At 45.7% G+C, this 20,870-nt stretch overlaps 1 protein-coding gene across 1 annotated transcript in view; it reads left to right on the forward strand.

The window, feature by feature from the left end:
• Positions 1–20,870, forward strand: part of LOC144761286 (cysteine-rich venom protein-like) — a 345,826-nt gene that overhangs the window by 176,834 nt on the left and 148,122 nt on the right. The gene's annotated exons all lie outside the window — the stretch shown is intronic.

Raw genomic sequence — 20,870 nt, forward strand, 5'->3', positions numbered from 1 at the left:
GAGAATCCTAAACTGCCTTCTGTTATTGCTACTTTTGATTGACAGTCCCGCACGATTTCGGAAGGTCTAAAGCTTTCACAGGATATTATATAATACGATATGATCTTATATGATATGAGATGAGATGAAGGGTATTTGTAGAATTCAGCAAATGCCCGAAGGCATAAAGGTATTAAGGTCACAGTAATAAGGGTCCACCCACGAGTAGCTGACACAGTGTCTAGCAAAAAAGAATGATAATGTGAAAAAAACAGGTCTTTAAGGCTTTCCTAAAAGGGGTGTGCGCTCACATGCCGGTCAAATGTCTCGACAGAGAGTTCTATAGTCTTGCGTTTGTGGTTGAGAAGGCTCTCCCTTCCCACTTCTTCAGTAATCAACTCTCGACATTTCTGATGCCAACTCCAATTGTTTCCGTGCAGCAAGGGGAACAAAAGGAAAAAATGTCCTTTGCATCCTATTTTGTTTTATTTATTTATTTATTTTAAAGGTTTTATATAGTGATGGCTAGACCCGGAGGTATCAAAGCGCTTTACATTGGCATCAAATCATAGTTACAGGTTACATCGTTAAAAATGTTACACAGTTATTAGAGCATGGCAACATAGTTACTTGTAAGGTCAGGATAAACAATAAGCACAAATACGTAAGGGGCAAGGAAGGGGGAAGGAGCTGGGGAAGTAGACAAGTAATGAAGGCGGGAAAGAGGAGGGGAGGGTGAAGGACACCGCAAGGAAAGAGGAGGGGAAGGGTGACTGAGACACAAACCGGTAGCCGAGTCAAAGCAACGTCCAAAATCCAGTAAGCTGTGATCCCAGGGGAAGTGGTATCACTTCCCTATCTCTGTTGCGGGAGGCTCCCTTTACGCAGTGGACTCTCTCAGAGGGGTCTCTGAGACTCCAAGGCCTACATACTGGATCCTTCCCCAAAAAGGGGAGAAGGAGTGCTTTGGCAAGGGGTGCCATACCATACCTCAGCTGTGAGTGGCTCCCTTGGCGTGTGGACTCTCTTAGCGAGTACGCTGAGACTCCAGAGTATAAATATTGGATCATTCCCCAACAAGGGGAGAAGGAGTGCTTAGTCAAAGGGCACAAAGGACAGGGGGCTAGGCAGACTAGTAGGCAAGGTGAGAGATTCAGGGGAGAGTGTATAGGAACTGGGAGCTAGGGAGTAAGGCAAAGAGAGAAAGAGTACTAAATGGGAACAAAATTAATTAATGAGCTATTATATAGCGCTGGCTAGACCAGATGGAATCAGAGCGCTTTACATGAAGGACAATAATGTTGCAATTTACATCAGTTAAAAGTTACATAAGTATCAAGAAAAGCATTTAAAGAACATAGGGGACAAGGTGAATGGAGCAAGGAAGGGTAAGGGGATAGGGTAAAGGGGTAGGAGGAAGATAGGACGTAGAGACGAGGGGAAAATTCGCCCAAAATCCGGCAGGGTAGGTGACGACAGGGAGGGGATTCCACAACCCATCTCCTCTTTAGCTATATGGTAGCTCCACCGGGCATCAGCCAAATCGCTAGGTCTCCACAGTCTGGGGTTATGTCCGCAGGTTCCAAGTCCTGATGTGTAGGCAGGTTAGGGGATCGGTTCAAGGTCTGGTCAATGTCCAATTGTTGTCCCAGGGAAGTAAAACAACGTGTAGTGGTCCACTATGGAAGCCATCTTGGGGCAGGCAGGGGACTGTACAGTACACTGGTGGCCGTCCTAAGGTCAGGCATCAGGCAGTTAAAGTCACTATCCGCAGCGCCCTCACAGATCCTCACAGATTGGGGCTCAGCAGGCGGGCAAACAGCCCTTGGAAGCGGCGGCAGAGGCACAGCAGTGGCCTGACCACAGCGCGTGGGACTCGGTGTCCCGACAGACAGCAGCGCGCACAGCCCCGCCCACACCTACTGGGCAACTTCAAAAGCACCTCGCGTCTCCCGCTCCGCCGGAGATGCAGCGCCCTCACAGATTGGGGCTCAGCAGGTGGGCAAACAGCCCTTGGAAGTGGCGGCAGAGGCACAGCAGTGGGCTGACCACAGCGCGTGGGACTCGGTGTCCCGACAGACAGCAGCGCGCACAGCCCCGCCCACACCTACCGGGCAACTTCAAAAGCACCTGGCGTCTCCCGCTCTGCGGGAGACGCAGCGCCCTCACAGATTGGGGCTCAGCAGGCGGGCAAACAGCCCTTGGAAGCGGCGGCAGAGGCACAGCAGTGGGCTGACCACAGTGCGTGGGACTCGATGTCCCGACAGACAGCAGCGCGCACAGCCCCGCCAACACCCTACCGGATATCGCCAGCTGGCCAGTTCCGCCCCGCGGAATGCGCACGGGCGGTGCCGGGCGAAGCCCGGGCAAAGGGCGGGCCGTCTGTGGCCGTCCGAGGCCGACAGAGGAAGGGCTGGGCCACCCCTCCAACATTTGACATGGGGAAGAGAAAACAGCCATGCCTGGCCGATCAGGAAGGTAAAGACGCTAAGATTCCCCGGAAATCTGAATCCATAATTTCTTATTTGACTTCTGCGGTGGGAGTACTGACCAAGGAAATAGCCCACACTGAGAAGGAACTCAGTTTGGACTCTGCTTATACTAACCCAGACTTAGACCCAGCACTTGCCCCTGATCATACCCCGAGTATACCCTTGTAACCTGCAATTGAAATCTCAAACACCCCCTCCTCAGTGGCCCCGCTCACTGTTCCCTTAAGTCCTCAACCCTTATATCCCCCTACAAGGGTCTTAACCCACTCAGCCCCCCCACCAGTGATGACACGCAGACGAAGAAGCCATTTTAAGTGTTCCAAGAGGGGCAAGGTACAGGGTAAGTCTGTCCACCAAGGGACTACGTTTGTGACATTGTTGAAGACTTGTTCACATCAAGACTTGAATCCACACTGGTGGCCATAGCAAAAGATATAGTGGACACTCTTAATGAATGTGTAGCAGGTCTTATGGTGAAATGTGATAAAATGGATACCTTTTTAAAACAACACTCAAGGCACAATGAGAATTTGGTCAATCCTTAACATGTAAATGCTAGTCAGTTTGGGGGCAAAATTGTAATTAATTCCAACAAACTATCTACGGAAGGAAACCAGGCCAACGGGGATGTTCTGGAGGGGCAAGGGATCACTAGGATTGGGTCTCAGAGCACTAATCACGCAGCTGGCGTGGCTCCTAGTAGGGCCATTTGCCTGGAGCTGCCACCGGAGGCGGCCCCTTTAGTGGCCGTCCTTACATGGATTCCTCCAGCATGGGCCGGCCCAGGTGAAACAAGCAAAGAAGTGATAGCACTGGCTAGGGAATATTGTGCAGAGTTTAGCAGTGGGGGCACAGATATTACAAGCACCATTATTATGGCAAGGAGAGTGAGCTGGGTAGGGCGCCACCCAAAATGCATCCCAGGGGATTGCCTTGTGGTAAACTTTAATAACTATGACACGCTCAAAGACTGTTTTGGGATGCCTCAGACCTGACAAATGATGGCATCAGACCTCTCCCCTTGGGCTTTTTTTATCCCCCGGACAGGCCAACAAGACCTTTTAACAATTCATTGGCGATCCATCGGGAGGGGCCACGACATATTATTTCACGCCCACTTTATCACCAAGCCTCCAATGTCGTAAAACAAAGGCCCATACGAGAATTGTCAGATAGGAAAGATAGAGGCTCCCCCAGTTTACTGGGTGGTTTGCAACAGGGTGGTTCTCCCCCAGCGGAGATAGGGCTCACAAACCGTTTCTCTCCTCTGGCTTCCATGGAGACGAACGATTGACTACCTTCCAGCTTAGTTGAGGAGAGGCTGAATTTAGGCTCCCAAAGGTCCTTATGTAAAATTCTTACCTGGAATGTGGAGGGAATCAGATCCAAAGCCACTGATCCTATTTGGCAGAAGTTTATTAAACAGTATTACATACTTGCCTTCCAAGAGACCTGGGACACCTCATCCAGTTTTTTATTGGACGGATATCTTAGCTTCTCTTCTCCTGCAGTTTATGGATTAATGGGAAGACCCAAAGGGGGTCTGCTTGTCCTTTTTTCATTGAACCTGGTAGGGGTCTTTAAGAAACTAGAATCGGTCCCTCGGAATTCCCTTATAATTGAATGGTCCATTTTTAACCATCAGAAATTTTTATTTATAAACTTTTATAACTCCAGGGAGGGTTCTTCTCAAAATGAGTATTTGCCCTAGAGCAATTTCTGTCAGTCTATAAACAAGATTGTTCTTTTGTCCCAGAGGTGGTCCTCTTGGGAGATTTTAATATTCATCCCTATTTTGGGGATTGTTATAATCATAATTATGGAGGGTCGCCTGATGAGGGGTTGCCCCACTTTGAGCATAGTAAGGAAGGAGAAGCCCTTGAGGGCCTGCTCTCTAACCTGAATTTACTTGAACCAGGACTGGGTAATGGCGAGGCCAGAGCACCAACCTTCATAGGGAGAGGTGCAAATACCATTATTGATTACATCTTTTTATCCCCTGGGGTTTTGGCTAAATCTCTGGCCTATAGTGTAGTGACTGCTATCTTCAGCAACCACAACCCGGTTTTGCTGGTAGTGGACTTTGCCACTTTTACGAAGGAGAAGGACATAGGAGAGGGGGCGCCTAGGCATTTGTCAACCACAGATCAGGGGAGACAGATCAAATGGAATAAAGTCATCCCAGAGGCATTCTTTGAGTCCCTTGCATCGAAAACTGAGGCCAATATGGCTGTTTGTTTGGATGACACTGCAGCAGGAGCGGAGGTTGTGGCCGCTTACGTAGAAATCTGCAAGCAGATTTCCAAAGATCTAGAGGCTGACGACACCGCACACCCAAGGAGGGCCTATAAATGGTTCGACAAAAAGTGTTCATTTGCCCATGGTGCCCTACTTAAAGCACTAAAACACAGACCTAGGAATAGAGCACTAGTGGCGGACCTCCGCAAGGAGTATAAACTTGCACTTGTAACACGTAAGCGTCAAATTAAGGAGGAGGCTTGGGAAAGTCTGCAACCAACGGACGCACTAAGGGATAGTAAGAAATTCTGGGTCGTAATTAATCAGCCGTTTTTCTCGGACAAGGCTAATCTTGATATGGATTGTGTAATCCCTGACGAGAGTTGGCTTGAACATTTTAAAATTATCTATGATACAGACCAAGGAGTTTTAGCTTCCTCTGATAATTTTGGACAAAAATTCTTACTAACGTATTTAATGCGGTGTCTACTGTGGGTTTTCCTTCTTCCTGGTCCTCTTCTGTTATAGTTCCTATTTTTAAGAAGGGGAACAGATGGGACCCCGCTTGCTACAGGCCGATCTCTCTGTTAGACTCTGCAGTAAAAATCTTGGGCAGAGTCATTCTTCAGAGACTGGGGGATTGGCTTGCGGGCAGTGGGATCCTCTCTGACCTCCAGTATTGTTTTAGAGCACATAGGGGTACCATGGACCAATGTTTGAATTTACACTTCCTTATAAGCAAATACTCAGTGGTGAAGGAAGGGCTTTTATATTTGGGTTTCATGGACCTATCTTCTGCATTTGATTTGGTTAACCATTCAAAGCTTTGGTTTATTTTGCGGGATTTGGGTTTAGATGCTTCTTTAGTTAATTTTGTAAGTGATCTCCATCAGAACCTGTCTGCCTCCGTCAGGGTAACAGGGGCAGGCAGGTGTACCGGGCAATTTAGTTCAAGAAGTGGGGTCAGACAAGGCTGCATTCTGGCCCCTCTGCTATTCACTATTTACATTAATGCCCTCGAGAAATCATTGGATTTGGCCACACTGGATATCCTGCGTATAGGTGGATCGGGTATCCCGGTCCTCCTGTACGCGGATGACGCAGTCCTCCTTGCCCGTACGGGCATGGGCCTACAGAGGCTGCTGGATCACTTTGGTACTTTTATGAAAGCCTTGGATTTAAAAATTAACACTTCAAAATCCCATGTAATGGTGACCGGAGCACGGAAAAAGAGCATGAAGGTTAAATCATTTACGCGCAACGGCTCCGAAAAATCTAGGGTGCTGTTTTTCTGTTATCTGGGAGTCTTATTTGATGAGAAAGGGAATTGGGGCCCCCAGATGAAGCATAAAAGTCACGTAGCTCTAAGATCCACCTCAGCGCTCATGAACTTCTCTAGGAGATTGGGGGCAAGACCCATGGAGGCAATGCTAATGTTTTATAAGTCCAAGTGTTTGGCAATCGCCTCCAACGGGTCGGACATCTGGGGCTATGTATCATCCCCCGAGATACAAATTGCAGAAAACAAGTTTCTTAGATCCCTTTTGTCACTCCCTCAATCATCCCCCACATTCTCTATACACTGTGAAGTGGGATTGGGCTACGCCTCTGATCACCTGAAAATGGCCCCGTTGTTACGTTGGGTCAACACTTGGTTGAACGAGGAGATCACATTAAACCACCTCATATTGAAGGACTGTGTTGCCCTAGATAAAGCGGACAGAATCCCTAGGCTGTTCTATGTTAGAGCGGCATGTGGCAGGCTAGGGCGTCCTGAAATATATTTATCACCACAGGGCATCAGGAAAGAGGACATAGGGTGGATCAAGCTCAATTTTCGCAATCTGTTGGAGGCAGAGAGGGAGGAGGTAGAACTTAGAAACCCATGGTGAGATCTATCTATGGCCTATCCACCACTTTAGTGATTGAACCGTATTTGAAGTATGTCACCAAGCCTTACCATCGCCTTCTTCTGGTAAGATTTCTGTTCAACCTCATCCACCTCACGCTAGGCTTATACCCTACATGGGGGAAACCAGAAGACACAACACCATGCACATGTGACAGCTTTTCCCCACAGGATACGCTCCACCTAGTGATGCTCTGTGAACACTATTTGGTGGCTCGTAAACATTTTTTATACCCAATCCTGAAGGAACTTGGTTTTGCCCAGGTACGACCTGCCCTCCTACACTTGCAAATGCTTGGCTCTGTTCGGGTCACCTACAGCGTAGCCGGTTTTTTGGTGGCAGCAGCCCGTCTGAATAAAAGGAGACTATTGCATTTGTAATTGTCTTGTAAGATTAAAAGGGGGTTATGGTCCTTAAATTTATATAGACAATAATGTACCTTGTATGGACGTAAATTGGCGTCGACCAAGGTTTTTTTGATATTTGATATTTGGTTTTATATTGTATAATTTTTAAACACATTTTTAATGTATTTTAGGTGCAGGTGTTATGAATTGAACTGTAATAACTAAATATGTATTTAATTTCTAATATACACTTGTAACGTGCAGAAGATGAAGTTTTGTATTGCTTTTATGGTTTTAACTAACCGAAATAAAGAACTTTGACTGACTGACTGACACTATCCAGGACATCGGCGGCCAGAAAATAACAAATCCCGCGTGCACACACCATCACACACATATAAATGCACACACTCTCATATGCACACTGATGCACACAGACACGCACATAGCCAGAAACATCCAAGAACACAAGCACACATAAAATCCCAAGCACTAATACAAAAACACTCAAATACATGCACATGCAAACACCATCACATGCAGAGACATGCATAAGAACACACAAATGCGCTCACTCTCATACACGCACACGCACACACACACACAAGTACACACACGGAAACTATCAAAAACACAAGCACACATACAATCACATGCTCCAGTACAAAAATACCCAAGGACGTACACACAAATACATGCCCACACACACACACCATCACATCCACAGATATGCACAAGCGCACCTCAAATGTGCGCACACACTCTCATACGTGAACAGGGGACGCACATACAGAAACCTCCACACGCACATATACAATCCCATGCTCTAATACAAAAACACTCAAATACATGCACACACCATCAGATGCACAGACATAAGCACACATGCAGAAACATCTGTGCGCACAAACACAAGCACACATAGAATCATATGCTATAAAACAAAGACACCCAAATACATGTTCACCCCATCAAACGCACAGACATGCACAAGCACACACAAATGTGATCATAGTCTTTAATACATGTACAGGCGCACACACACACATGCATCCCCACATACCCCCTTATACACTCACAGACGCAGACATAAAAGCACTCCCATGACACATTTCTCCAGGACTGCCGCAGCATTGATGGCACACAAAGGCAGAGTCAGTGTTACCGATGTCTTTAGGGTGCCGGCAGATCATTTGTCTTCAACCACCGCCATTTTAAGGTCAGGCAGTGATCAGTCGGCGATTCCTCAAACAACTGTATATGTCCTGGGTTTTGAAAACAATCAATAAAGCTTCAAAAAGTACGACCTCCCAAAAGCGCTTGCCTTACACTTTGTTTGACATAAGCAGCCACTCACAAACCGAAAATATGCCCACGGCTACTTAAGGTGCTGCCATTTTGAGTCCAGGCCAGCCTTCAGCCCTAGCTCGTTGTAAAAATAATTTTCCACAAAGTTGAAGAAAAGTACCTGTTTGTTTGACGTATCAAAGTACCATAGGCGGAGGGGCCAGACTCATCTAATAGCTCCCTTGACACCTAGCAGTGCTCCTTGAGGTCCCGGAAGGGCGACATTCCTGAAAAGTCGTTGAAATCCAGAGGGTGGGGGCGAGTCGTTGCTGAAGAAAATTATTTCAGGGATGGGAGGTGACGCCAGTAAGAGTTTGACGGGAGATTATCCAGGATTCCCCATGGCCTCCCAACCACCAACCAGGTGATTATAGGCAAAATCGAAAGGGGAAGGTCGGACTCCAGGTATGCGCAGACCGCCAACAGAGTGAAGGTGCAGCGCCGCAGAAGTTCGCATCGGAAAACACACGACACGGGAGCTCGGTAACAGGCAATCTGGACTTCGGGCAGGACTCGGGGAAAGACCGACAAGACAATCCAAATCGTTGGCGATTCATTGGGGAACCGATGGCGAATCTGTTGGGAATGAGGGAAGTCCGTTCCAGCCCCCTTAGCTGTAAATTCTTCTCCCAAAATGTCACAGACACGTTACCTAAAAGAAAATGTTAAAACAGCACAGCAGCAACCGCCAGGGCTTTAAGTCGACAAAGTCTGAGCACCGGCAGGTTTTTTTTGAGCCCTCAAAACGTGTCTGAAAAAAAAAATGAACCAGAAACAAGTAGCAACCACACAATTGACCTCGGGGTCTAAGGAGACGTAACAATCTATTAGAACATTGGAATGTTGGGAGCTCCATTGAAAACAATGGAGTGCTCTGGGCTTATAATGGCTGGTATAAGCCTGGAGCTCCAACATTCCAATGTTTCTTTGTTCACAGCTCTGGCTGTGAACAAAGGCTTCAGAGGACTTCAATCCCCTCACGCTCCCATAAGGCTTTGTTTTTGTTAGAACATTTTGCTCTTTAGTGGCAGAATGTTCTAATAGCCTTATGGCCTTTAACGCTGGAGAGGGCCTTTAATAGCCGGTATAGCCCTCTACGGCGGGCTGTAAGGCTATAATAGGATCCTCAGGTTCTTAGCCTTCTCAGTGGGCATAGGTATAGTGCCTAGTGTCTCTGGCCACCAACTGTGATACCAGATGGAGGTTTGGTTTCCAAAGAGCAGGACCTGAGACTTTTCCCATTGAGTTTCATATAGTTTCCCCTCATCCATTCAGTTACTGCTGTCATGCACTGATTGAAACTGATTGCTGTCGCTACCTTGTCTTTGGCAATTAACATGATTTTCTGGGTGTCATCCATGTAGGAGACCACCTGGAGCCCAAATTAGCAAATTATCTTGCCAAGGGGGGAGACATACAGGTTGAAAAGAGTGGGGCTTAATAATGAGCCCTGCAGCACCCCACATGGCAGAGAAGGAGTATGATATATAATAATTCACTGCCACCCTCTCAGATCTATAATTGAGAAAAGAGGCCATCAGTTTCAACGCTCTGCCTGAGACAGCAAGCTCATACAAGGGATCGATCAGAAGGGACAGGGTACTAGTATTGAAGGCAGCAGACAGATCAAGGAGGATCAGAACTGCTCCTTTTGCCGTGTCCATGAGCCTCATGATACTGTCCTTAGCCAACAACAATGCAGTTTCAGTATTGTGACCTTTAAGGAATCCACATTGTGACCCATCTTACCAGTCCTGCTCTTCACCACAAACCATCAATTGTTTTTTAGGCTTTCATTCAAAAATCTTAGCAGGAACTGGGACAATGGAGATAGGTCAGAAGTTTTTAAGATCTTTATGATCCAGGTTATGTTTTTTTAGAAGAGTTTTCACTACTGCCTCTTTCCATATTCGAGGGTAGCACATAGTGGAGTTTGCTGCAATCATAATTGGTGTGAGAGGCTCTAACACACTCACCACCATGTGAAAGATCTTGGGAGCACAGGGTTCTAAAGGAGGGCCCAACTTAGTACTAAGTAGAAGCTGCACCACAAGTTATGGAGTTAAGTAAGGAAACAACGTAAACCTTGTAGTAGTTACTTCCAAGGGGTGAGAAGAGTGTAGGAGCTTTGACTGATGCACCATGCTTAAGAACAGCGAACTATACTTTGCTTTTATTGCTGATTCAAGCACCCTAAAGATATTAGCAATCTTAGCTTGGAAAAATGCTGTAAGCTGTTTGCGGACACTGGCAAACATATGCTTGTCCCTGATAGGAGAGCCTGAGATTGGCAAGCTCCAAGAGAAACCTGGAGATCCCCAAAATAAAGAAAGCGAGAGACAACTCTCAATGCCTCCCTTTGCTCTCCACCATCTCATGGCAGAAGTCTGAATGCACACAAAACTCCTCCCACAGGATTTGATAGGACTTCCAGGGCCAGCATGTTGATCAAACAATTTATGGAAATATAGCTGCCCATGTAAATTTGAAGGGTACTGCAGGCTCTCCCCTTGATTTGCGTTCAATAGGGTAATCAGTGCACCCTCTGAAACTGACTGTCACTGTTCCAATCACTAAGTTGTAGGAATACTTGCCTAAATAGGTGGAATATATAACCCCTCAGGTCATCGCCCTTTTGACCTTCAGGTTATTGTGGTACATTAGATTTTCCAGGTCATCCATCTTATGCACAATGGTCTTAAATTTATCTCATGCTCTCCAAACTGACTGTGGGCTTGCTATTGTTTGCAATTAAGTTGAACAGTTTTCCATAACCGTCAACTTGCCCTAAAGTATGTCCATGTTCTTTGACATTTTACAGAGGTCCACCTGTGTCTTAAGATGTGCAGTTTGTAGAAAGAGTGAGTCCTTCCTATAATCTTCCCTACGGACCTGCAGCAACGTATAGACAAAAGCCTGAGTGGTTGAGATGAGAGCATCACAACTCTGAGTGGGTTCATTTTCTGATGGAGTTTCCATTTCACCAATAGCCTCTAAGTTTGTGTAGTAAAGATTTAGCAACGACAGTGCCCCAGATGCATCAGCCTTACTCGTAGAGCCACCACAGTCATTTATATTGAGCCCAGCTCTGGGGGTATTTTGTAGATCAATTCTGTGCTATGAGATTCCCAGAAATGGTCCTCTGTTGTATCATTGAGCACCTGCTCCCCTGCTTGACCTGTACCAAGCAAAAACCTGTCAACAGAACTCCTGTTATCTCTTTAGGGCCCTTTAGCACACATCTCCTTGGCCTACTTCTTCTTTTTATTTGGGACCAATAACCGACCATTAGAGTCTTTAATTGGCACTGAGATTGCTAAAGAAGTCTGAGGGGCGGAATTGCTGCCCTGAGCTGAGCCAGACTCAGATCCACAGTCCTCATCGGGGTGGAGACCTCTAACTCAGTAAGATCTGAAAGCAGGAAGAAGGCTTCAGTGGCTTTTTGAAAGTCAAATGCCATGGAGCTATACCCCCGTACACCAGTGCCTACATCAAAAATACAAAAGACATCAAATGAGATAGCCAAGATAGTCTCCTGAGCAGCCTGAACAGCAGGAGCATCACTGACCCGCTCTGCTCCTGGCTTTCAGGCCCAGCCCCCTGCTCCACTATCCCCTTCGACGTCTCTTTGTCACTACTTGACCCAGAAGAACTACTAGACAAGTCTGAACAAGTATTCTCCTCGACTGAACCCACAAGATCGTTTTCAACTCCTGGTCCAGACTCAACAGCCCAAAAGGTGGCATCCTTCCATCACCTAAACTTTTGATGCCTCAGCCCATTTGCCCCCCCCCCTCCAGCTAATTTAAGAAAGTCCTGTAGGGTTTTTTGTACGGGTGCAGAGGCAGGAATGGACCAACCTAATTGAGTAACAAAAGTCTCTTGCTAAGGGGGTGCCCTGCTTACTTAATGTGAGATTTTAGAAATTAGAGAAACACCATGTTAGTTTAAATAAATGCTGTTTCTGTCTCTGTGTATTCACTCTTGCATTCACCCCCTCCCATCAGCTTCTTTTGTGCTTTTTCTCTCGCCACAGGCTATGCAAATGCAAAGATGACAGAAGTAATATGTTTCTTGATCAACATTAACTCAAAGACCTAATAAATCAAGCTTCTAGTGCACTATGAAAATTGTAACTTTCAAGGTTTCTTACGTTGTACTTCCATGACACAGTTCATTTCACATGTTCATGAATAGCTTTTTTTAGATGTTGCAAGTTATTATCAAACTTCGCCCAAAGGCTGTATCACTGGTAAGCATCATCGTTACTTAGAAAAATGGGACAGTGCTAACAAAAAATGCCATTGGTGTGGTGTATTCAGATTTGCCCAAAAGATATGGTACATGGATCATACCATACTGAATCGGTGCTGTTAGCTAATTTTCTATGCTAGAATCGTATATACAAAACCCTTGATTTTGGGGGTGAGGCAAATTTTTCCTTGCAGACTTTCCCATTCTATTGGGATTGCTGTCCGATGTTTTTTGATCTTGCTGCTCATACAAAATGTTTAATGATTTATTGACTTTTGACCATTCTGTATAACTTTGCATTCTAATCCTTCATGGCATTATTATGCACCGCTTGATTTTTCAGAATGTCGTAATAAAGTCCTCTGACTTTTTCCTGATCTAGAACTTACGTATTGAGTGGTCTTCATAACTTGTTATGTTACTTTGCTAAACTGATGTTGGGGAGGTGTTCTTTTATGCAAGATCGACCCGATCGTGGAACCACCTAAATGGGGATGTTTAGAAGATTTTGGGATGTCATGATTATTGGTGTACAGACCTAAATATTGGCTTACGGGGTTCTCCTCCCACATTAGCATATTCTCATTGTTTATTAATACCATTGGAAGTATTTATTCTGGCTTATTTTTGTTATGCACATTCAACCTCATTCGCCATTGTCATTAGATTTTCCTTGACCAACTGTTCAATCGCTTTGTACCTAGAATTAGCAAAAATGTATTTTCTAAGCTAAACAAGTGTAGTGTAGTTCCTATATTCCCAATAGGCTCTGCGCATTGGAATAGTGTATCATATAGTTTAGACATAGGACTGAAGTCGACTAGGTCTCTACCGAATATACTAAACTTAATTGTGTGTGTGCCAGCTAGCTCAGAGGTCATTAGAAACTTTCTCGAATGAACAAGAAGGGATTAGTTTCTGACAACCGCTTGAAACATGACAACTTTGTTTCCCAAGAATAAGAAATATATCTCTAGAGTCGCGGAAACAATAGATAGTTATTTCACTCAGTCATTCATGCATGCTTCGTTTCACCAGAGGTGCAGAGAAAATAAAGAGACGGGTGTTTTCAATAAAAGTTGTTTATTGAACAGTCTTCTTTCTCAGGCATATGAAATTAACTGCTGCAATCGCAATACTTGCTGTATAGTACAAAGCGTACAATACGAAGAGTATTATAAAATAATCCTGTAAAAGCATGATATGGTTTCTAAGCCATAAAATACCTACAATGCATAAAATACATACAGTGATAAATAATGACTAAAAGTCCTCAACTGGTGCTTCTAAAATACGCCTAGCCCGCAGTGTACCTAACCTAGGTCTAGTACAAGGGAAGCAGTAAGTAAGGTGTAGCCTAGTTTTAGTATTCGTTGCCAATAAACTAATCCAAGAATTCTCTTAGGGTCTAATCAGCTCCGTACCTTTTATTTTAGAATGTAGGAGGTCTGGTTTCTCTCTATTCTGAAAAGGGAAGGAAAAAATTTCAAATGTAGATTGCCTTAACATACAGTTCCCAAGTTAGAGGGTTTGTTTTGAAAAACTAAAAGGCCGAATTTCAGAGTTCATGGAACGCTGTGTGCACTTTCAAAAGTTATTCTCCGTGTCGGGAGAAAACATCAAATCCTCTAAGCTGGCAAAGAAACCGTCTACCACAGTTGGTGAAAGTGGAACTACTTCATCAAGTAGATCAAATGTGCATAGATGTGAAGCATCGCCGTCAGCGTCATTCGCATTAGCAATGTTCGATGTAGATGGTACCTGTGTGCCTGTTGTTCCACGTACCTCACCAATAGCTGTATTTGCTGGTGAGATCTCAATGAATGCCGTCATCAGGATTGGCAGCCGTTGGGGGCAACACGATGCATGAGTCGTTACCGGACCTAGCAAGGCGTCAATATCCGATGACAGTGCTGATGGAAGTGTAAGACAGATATCTAACACGCATTCTTCTCTGGAAAGAAGGCATCATAGAACAGGTAAGATGCAATCTTGCCAGATTGGTCTGAATGAAAGGAACCAAGTGGTATTCAGATCTCTTAAATGAGCAAAGCCGAGAATCTGTGTAATTCTGTCACAATACCGCATGGCCAGGAGAGCCCGTTCCATTGTAATCTGGGTATCGTCGGTGACTGGACTTGCCATATCGGAGCAGGAGAAATAAAAATAGAATTCCTGCTACGAGTCCCAAAAGTAGAGGCAGACCACCAAACACAGAATGCACAAAATTTGGAAAAATGCTGAGGACTGCTTCGAATTGCGCTAACAGTCCCGAAAAGATCATCTTAAATACATGTGCGATGCCACTGGTATCAGACATGTTTAAGATTTGACCTAACATTTCTGCGAAATGTTCTGGGCAGTTTGTTGATAATAATGCATGTATCTCTGCAGAAGTCCTTGCAACTTGCAGATCATACGTTTCTCTAGACGGGGTCAGTGGCACAGTTTTTTGCTTAAAGTATCAATTCATATAGAAGAGATATTAATTGAAGGCCATAACACCGTCTCCCTGTCTGTATTGGTTTTTGGATACAATACTTGCATACAACAAGTAACCCTGGCCGACACACTAACCAGATAGGCTTTTCTGGCAACATGCCGCAACAGTTGTGATCGTTGAGCATAACGTAACTCCCATTGGAAAGCTGCCTAAAAATCGGATCTATCACGGCCGCTGGAGTACCGTGCATGTGGCAAGAAAGGTTATTTAAAGAACCTTCGCAGGCTCCATGTAAATTAATACCTTCACATAAAGTGTGCCGCTTAGTGAGTTTTTTGTACTAAGAAATACCTCCTTTCCCCCACTCCAACATTTGTGTGTGTATGGTAAATTCCAGGTTGACTTAATATATCCTTTACCCAACCTTTCATACAGGCCCGCTGGTACATGCCATAGACAATACTGAAATTGGAAAATCGTCACTGGTATCGTGATGGTGCCATGTATTATCCATTCAATGACAGGTTTCTCAGAAACTGTCAAAGGTAATCTTTCCATTTTTTCAATGCTCAGCACTGTATAGTCTGCTCCTCTTTGTGCCAGAGAGATTTGTTCATATGTAAGGTTAAAGACAGTAAACAATGACGTGGTATTGATTAGACGCCTGAACGTAGATTTTGCAACGTCCAGCCTAGTAGCAATATAGAACGCAATTGACACTGGCCATGTTCTAACATTAACAAATCATGTTCTATTATGTCAATGGCAGTTGATACAATGCTGTCCAAAGAATAAATTCTGGAGGACAGAGTCGTTAACCCATTGTCCACTACAGAGAGTGCTTTCTCTAAATGAATACGATCAATTTCTCGTATTTTTTCTGCAGTTTCCATTTGTGGTATTTTCCAAGCTTCATTGTAAGCAGAATATATATCGGTGTATACAAAACGTTTTTGACATTGTTTACGAGGCCCAAGTAAGAAGTCTCATAAGTCAACGTCTTCTTTAAGTAAAGTCAAGTGTTGTTTAATTTCTGGGAGTGTGGATTTCTGTAGCCAATCAAGGCATAGTTTTCCTACACTATATGTGGTAACTATCCCTGGATGTTGTCTCTGGGAGTATCTTGGATCTGGCCTATTCATTTTGAACCCTTCTGTTTTGTTCATGAATCTGTCTTGACAGTTATTCGTGTCTATGGGCCAGATTAACCATTTCTTCCAATCAGGATTAGTTCTGTTCTGTTGTAAAATCTGTTTTACGTCTACCGCCTCATCTGCAGTGCCATTAATGTCAGGTGTGGCTTTAGGTATGGACGGTTTGTTTAAATCTTTTATCTTAGCTAAGCCAAGACATGATGTTTGTTGAACAGTGTCATTCAAAAATATGATTTGTTCTGTATAATGCAGGCTCTGAACAAAGCTTCTAAACCCTGCACCTGCCATTCTTTTGTGCCCCAGACAGTTTTTGTTTCAATATTGTCTTTCCAAAAGTTGTACCCTAAAGTAGACAGTTGAGCATAAAAGTTTGCAGAATAAATTTGTTTAGTATTGGTCAACATAGTTTTCATTCCTGTCTTATTCATATTTTTAAAATAAAAAGTTTCTGGATTTGTCACATGGAAATTTCTCAAAAAATGTTTTAGAGCTGCCTTTTGGCGGCGTAGGACAATGTTCCCATTGATTGTAAGTAAAAACATTTCTAGGATTTACAGATTTGTGCAAATAATGGTGACCAAAATGATTATAACAATACAGTTCTTCATAACTTGTTGAACCTTCTAAGTGTTCATGTTTTTGAAATTTTTCTGACATTTCTAAGTCTGACATCATATTATTAACAGTTTCAAAGTCCCAATCATCAGAAAAGGTGCTTGATGAAACAAAATCACTTAAAGAAAACTTGAACTGGTATATAATTTTCAGCAGTTCCACTGGGCCATAAATGTCATAATCAGTTGTGTCCCATGCTATACCACCAGGTATAGGAACGGCTGTGATATTCACTGATGACAGGTGTCTTCGCTCAGGATGAGATGACTTGTAAGGTTGCAGGAGTAAGTTGATGTTCTTACTTGCTGTGTCCATTGTACTGTATTTTCCAACTATCATTTGTCCCAAACTCAAAACAAGAATGAGCTATAGTAGCAGAAAAAGTACACCCAATCCTATCTAAAATTCAACCCATGGCGCAGATATGTTTTCTCAAGTTGATGAAAGAGTTCTGTTATTTTTTCGATAAAATCTTTATTTCCTGGTGTTATTTCTGGTTCGCTGGTATCCTCAGGGAAGTTATCAAAGTTGATAAAATAGCCAGAGGCAGTTCTGTCAATTGTTGAGATTGCATGCGGATGAATCCGAATCACTGGAGTTGCTTCCTCCTTTGACATGTTTGTATAGTCAGATGCTACATCATTGTAGACAGGAGTTTCCTGACAAACTGTTATTTGGGTTTCAAGAGGTACAAGTTCCATAGCTTTGTTGCTTAGTCCTTCTTTTCTTACTGCAGGTTTATCAAAGGTGATAAGTCTTTCAGTTTGAACCTCTTGGATTGTACCAAGATTTAGTCATCTGCTTCATCTTGGGAGTCCACTGGGCCTACTACTTATTATCGGCCTCATGATGTGGTTTTACAAGGTCAATTGATATTGTTCTGTTCTCCCTTTTTCCAGCAAGCGGCGGTAGTAACACTGATCTTGTTCCAAGAATTGCTAAGACAGGTACTGCTTTTCCTTAACAAGGCGCAAATTCCTTCTTTACCGCAATCTGTTCCCTGACTAGATCCCCAATCTTTGGAATCCAGACAGGTCTTGCTGGGACAGGTGGTTTGTCTTCAGTGGTCGCTTGGCTTTGTGTTGTGTTACTCAGACTTCTTCTTGTTTCATTTAAGTCCTGTAAAACATCCAAATGGTCTCATCGCTCCTCTCACTCGGGCTGAGTGGTCGCTCCCAGTGTCCCTTGTAGGCATCTGGTATCGTTGTGCTGCATTGCGATTTGTATTTCAATTGCTACTGCCAATTTGTTTTGCCTGCTGTTTGCCTGCTCGCCGCTTTTGCTGCATTTGCACATTTATTATTTAAAACTGTAGTTTGTACTCGGTTTGCGCGTCTGACCCTAGCGCTCCGCTGTGCTCCCCCCTCCGCCTCCATTTTGTTTGTTGTTGTCGTCCTCGTGGACCCGCCCCGCCTCCCAGCTGAGCCGCCCTCCCACTGACTACAACAGCGCTCTCCTACCTGAAGGCGCCGTGACTCGCTCCTCTCACTCGGGCTGAGTGGTCGCTCCCAGTGTCCCTTGTAGGCATCTGGTATCGTTGTGCTGCATTGCGTTTTGTATTTCAATTGCTACTGCCAATTTGTTTTGCCTGCTGTTTGCCTGCTCGCCGCTTTTGCTGCATTTGCACATTTATTATTTAAAACTGTAGTTTGTACTCGGTTTGCGCGTCTGACCCTAGCGCTCCGCTGTGCTCCCCCCTCCGCCTCCATTTTGTTTGTTGTTGTCGTCCTCGTGGACCCGCCCCGCCTCCCAGCTGAGCCGCCCTCGCCCCTCCCCCTCCACTATCCATATATGACAGTTGCTCCCGCGCGCAGCGTTCACGCGCAGCGACCGCGCCCAATCCGCGCCGAAGGTGCGCCAAAGGTAAGCCCGTCTACGCCCGTCCGCGCCTGGACCGCGCCCAGTGCCAGACCCCCTGCCCCTCGCGCTGCCCAGCTCTCCCGCATCACCTACGATGCCGCCACCCTCCTAGCCCTTAACCCCGGCCGCGCCCCCAACTGCGTCCAAGCCGCTCCTGGACACACCCATGGTCCTTTCTCTTGCTACTCCTGCAAATTCATCGGCACCGACAACATCTCCGCTACAACCACACCACAGATTCCCGACCCTAACCACCTACAATGCATCCTGCTCAACACCCGCTCGGTCCATAGGCATGCCATTGACCTCTGGAATCTACTAGACACCATCTCTCCAGACATCGCCTTCCTTACAGAAACATGGATGAACGCTTCCTCCGCCCCAGACATCACCATTGCCATCCCTGAAGACTATAAGATCACACACAAGGACCGTACCAGCCACACAGGAGGAGGAATCGATATTGTCCATAAAAAATCAATCCACATCTCAACCAGCTCTGACGTCAACCTCGCCAACTCTGAACACCTTCACTTCCAGATCCACATCGACCCCAAGACCACACTCAGAGGCACCCTCCTTTACAGACCACCAGGACCCCGCGCAAAGTTCAGTGAAGACATCACGGACTTCATCACTCCACACGCGCTCCCCTCCAAAGATTACATCCTTCTGGGAGACCTCAACTTTCACCTTGAAAATAACAACGACCGCAACACCACCACCCTCTTGGACAACCTCGCCAACCTCGGACTTAAACAACTGGTCACTTCCCCCACCCACATAGCAGGTCACACACTCGACCCCATCTTCACCTCCAGCAATCATGTCTCCTTCAGCCACACCACGGATCTCCTCTGGACTGACCACAGCTGCGTTCACTTCACCTACAACAAGCCGAAACCCACCAACCACCTCCAACCAACTCTGCAAAGAAACTGGAACAAAATCACCATCGACCAGATCTCCTCATCACTCCTTCTAAACACCCCAGCCCACTCTTCTAACCCAGACCAAGCCGCCGCCAACTTCACCCTATGGCTATCCAACACCGCCGACATCCTAGCACCACTGAAAAAACGTCAACGCAAACCTGGCAGCAAGAAGGCCTCATGGTTCAACGATGATCTTAAGAAGTCCAAGAAACTCTGCCGCTCCCTTGAAAAGGCCTGGAAAAAAGACCCAACCACTAGCACCAAGGACGCCTTCAAAAACGCCACCCGCACACACCACCAACTAATCCGAAAGGCCAAGAAAACAGCATTCAAGGATCGACTAGACAACAACGCCCACAACAGCAAGGAACTTTTCAACATCGTCAAGGAATTCACCAACCCCTCGGCCAACTCCAACGACATCACCCCGTCTCAAGCCCTCTGCGACTCCCTAGCTCTATTCTTCCACAACAAAATTGCGGACATCCACAACAGCTTCGACAACCAACCCGGAGACCAACCCACCCAACCTCATGCTGAACATTCCCCCCCCTCGAACACTCTTAACGACTGGAACCCAATCTCCACTGAGGACACCATCCGCCTGATGAACTCTATCCACTCAGGATCCCCCACAGACCCATGTCCTCACCACATCTTCAACAAAGCAGACTCCGTCATAGCACCGCACCTCCGAGACGTCATCAACTGCTCCTTCAACTCCGCCACCTTCCCGGAAAGCTGGAAACATGCTGAACTCACCGCCCTTCTGAAAAAACCCACAGCGGACCCCACCGAACTCAAAAACTACCGCCCCATATCGCTCCTTCCTTTCCCAGCCAAAGTCATCGAGAAAGCTGTCAACAACCAACTCGCCGCTTTCCTCGAAGCCAACAAATCCCTCGACTCCTCACAATCTGGCTTCCGAGCAAAACACAGCACTGAGACCGCCCTCATCGCAGCAACAGACGACATTCGAACCCTACTGGACAATGGAGACACAGTCGCCCTCATCCTCCTTGACCTCTCTGCAGCCTTCGACACAGTCTGCCACAGCACCCTTTTACAACGCCTCAGAAACATCGGAATACAAGGAAAAGCACTCGAATGGATCACCTCGTTCCTCACCGGAAGAACCCAGAGAGTCCGCCTTCCACCATTCAAGTCCGAAGCCACTGAAGTCATCTGTGGCGTACCACAAGGATCCTCACTCAGTCCCACCCTCTTCAACGTATACATGAGCCCCCTCGCGGCCATCGCTCGCCAACACAACCTCAACATCATCTCCTACGCGGA

The sequence above is a fragment of the Lissotriton helveticus genome, chromosome 6 (assembly GCF_964261635.1).
Source record: "Lissotriton helveticus chromosome 6, aLisHel1.1, whole genome shotgun sequence".
NCBI lineage: Eukaryota > Metazoa > Chordata > Amphibia > Caudata > Salamandridae > Lissotriton > Lissotriton helveticus.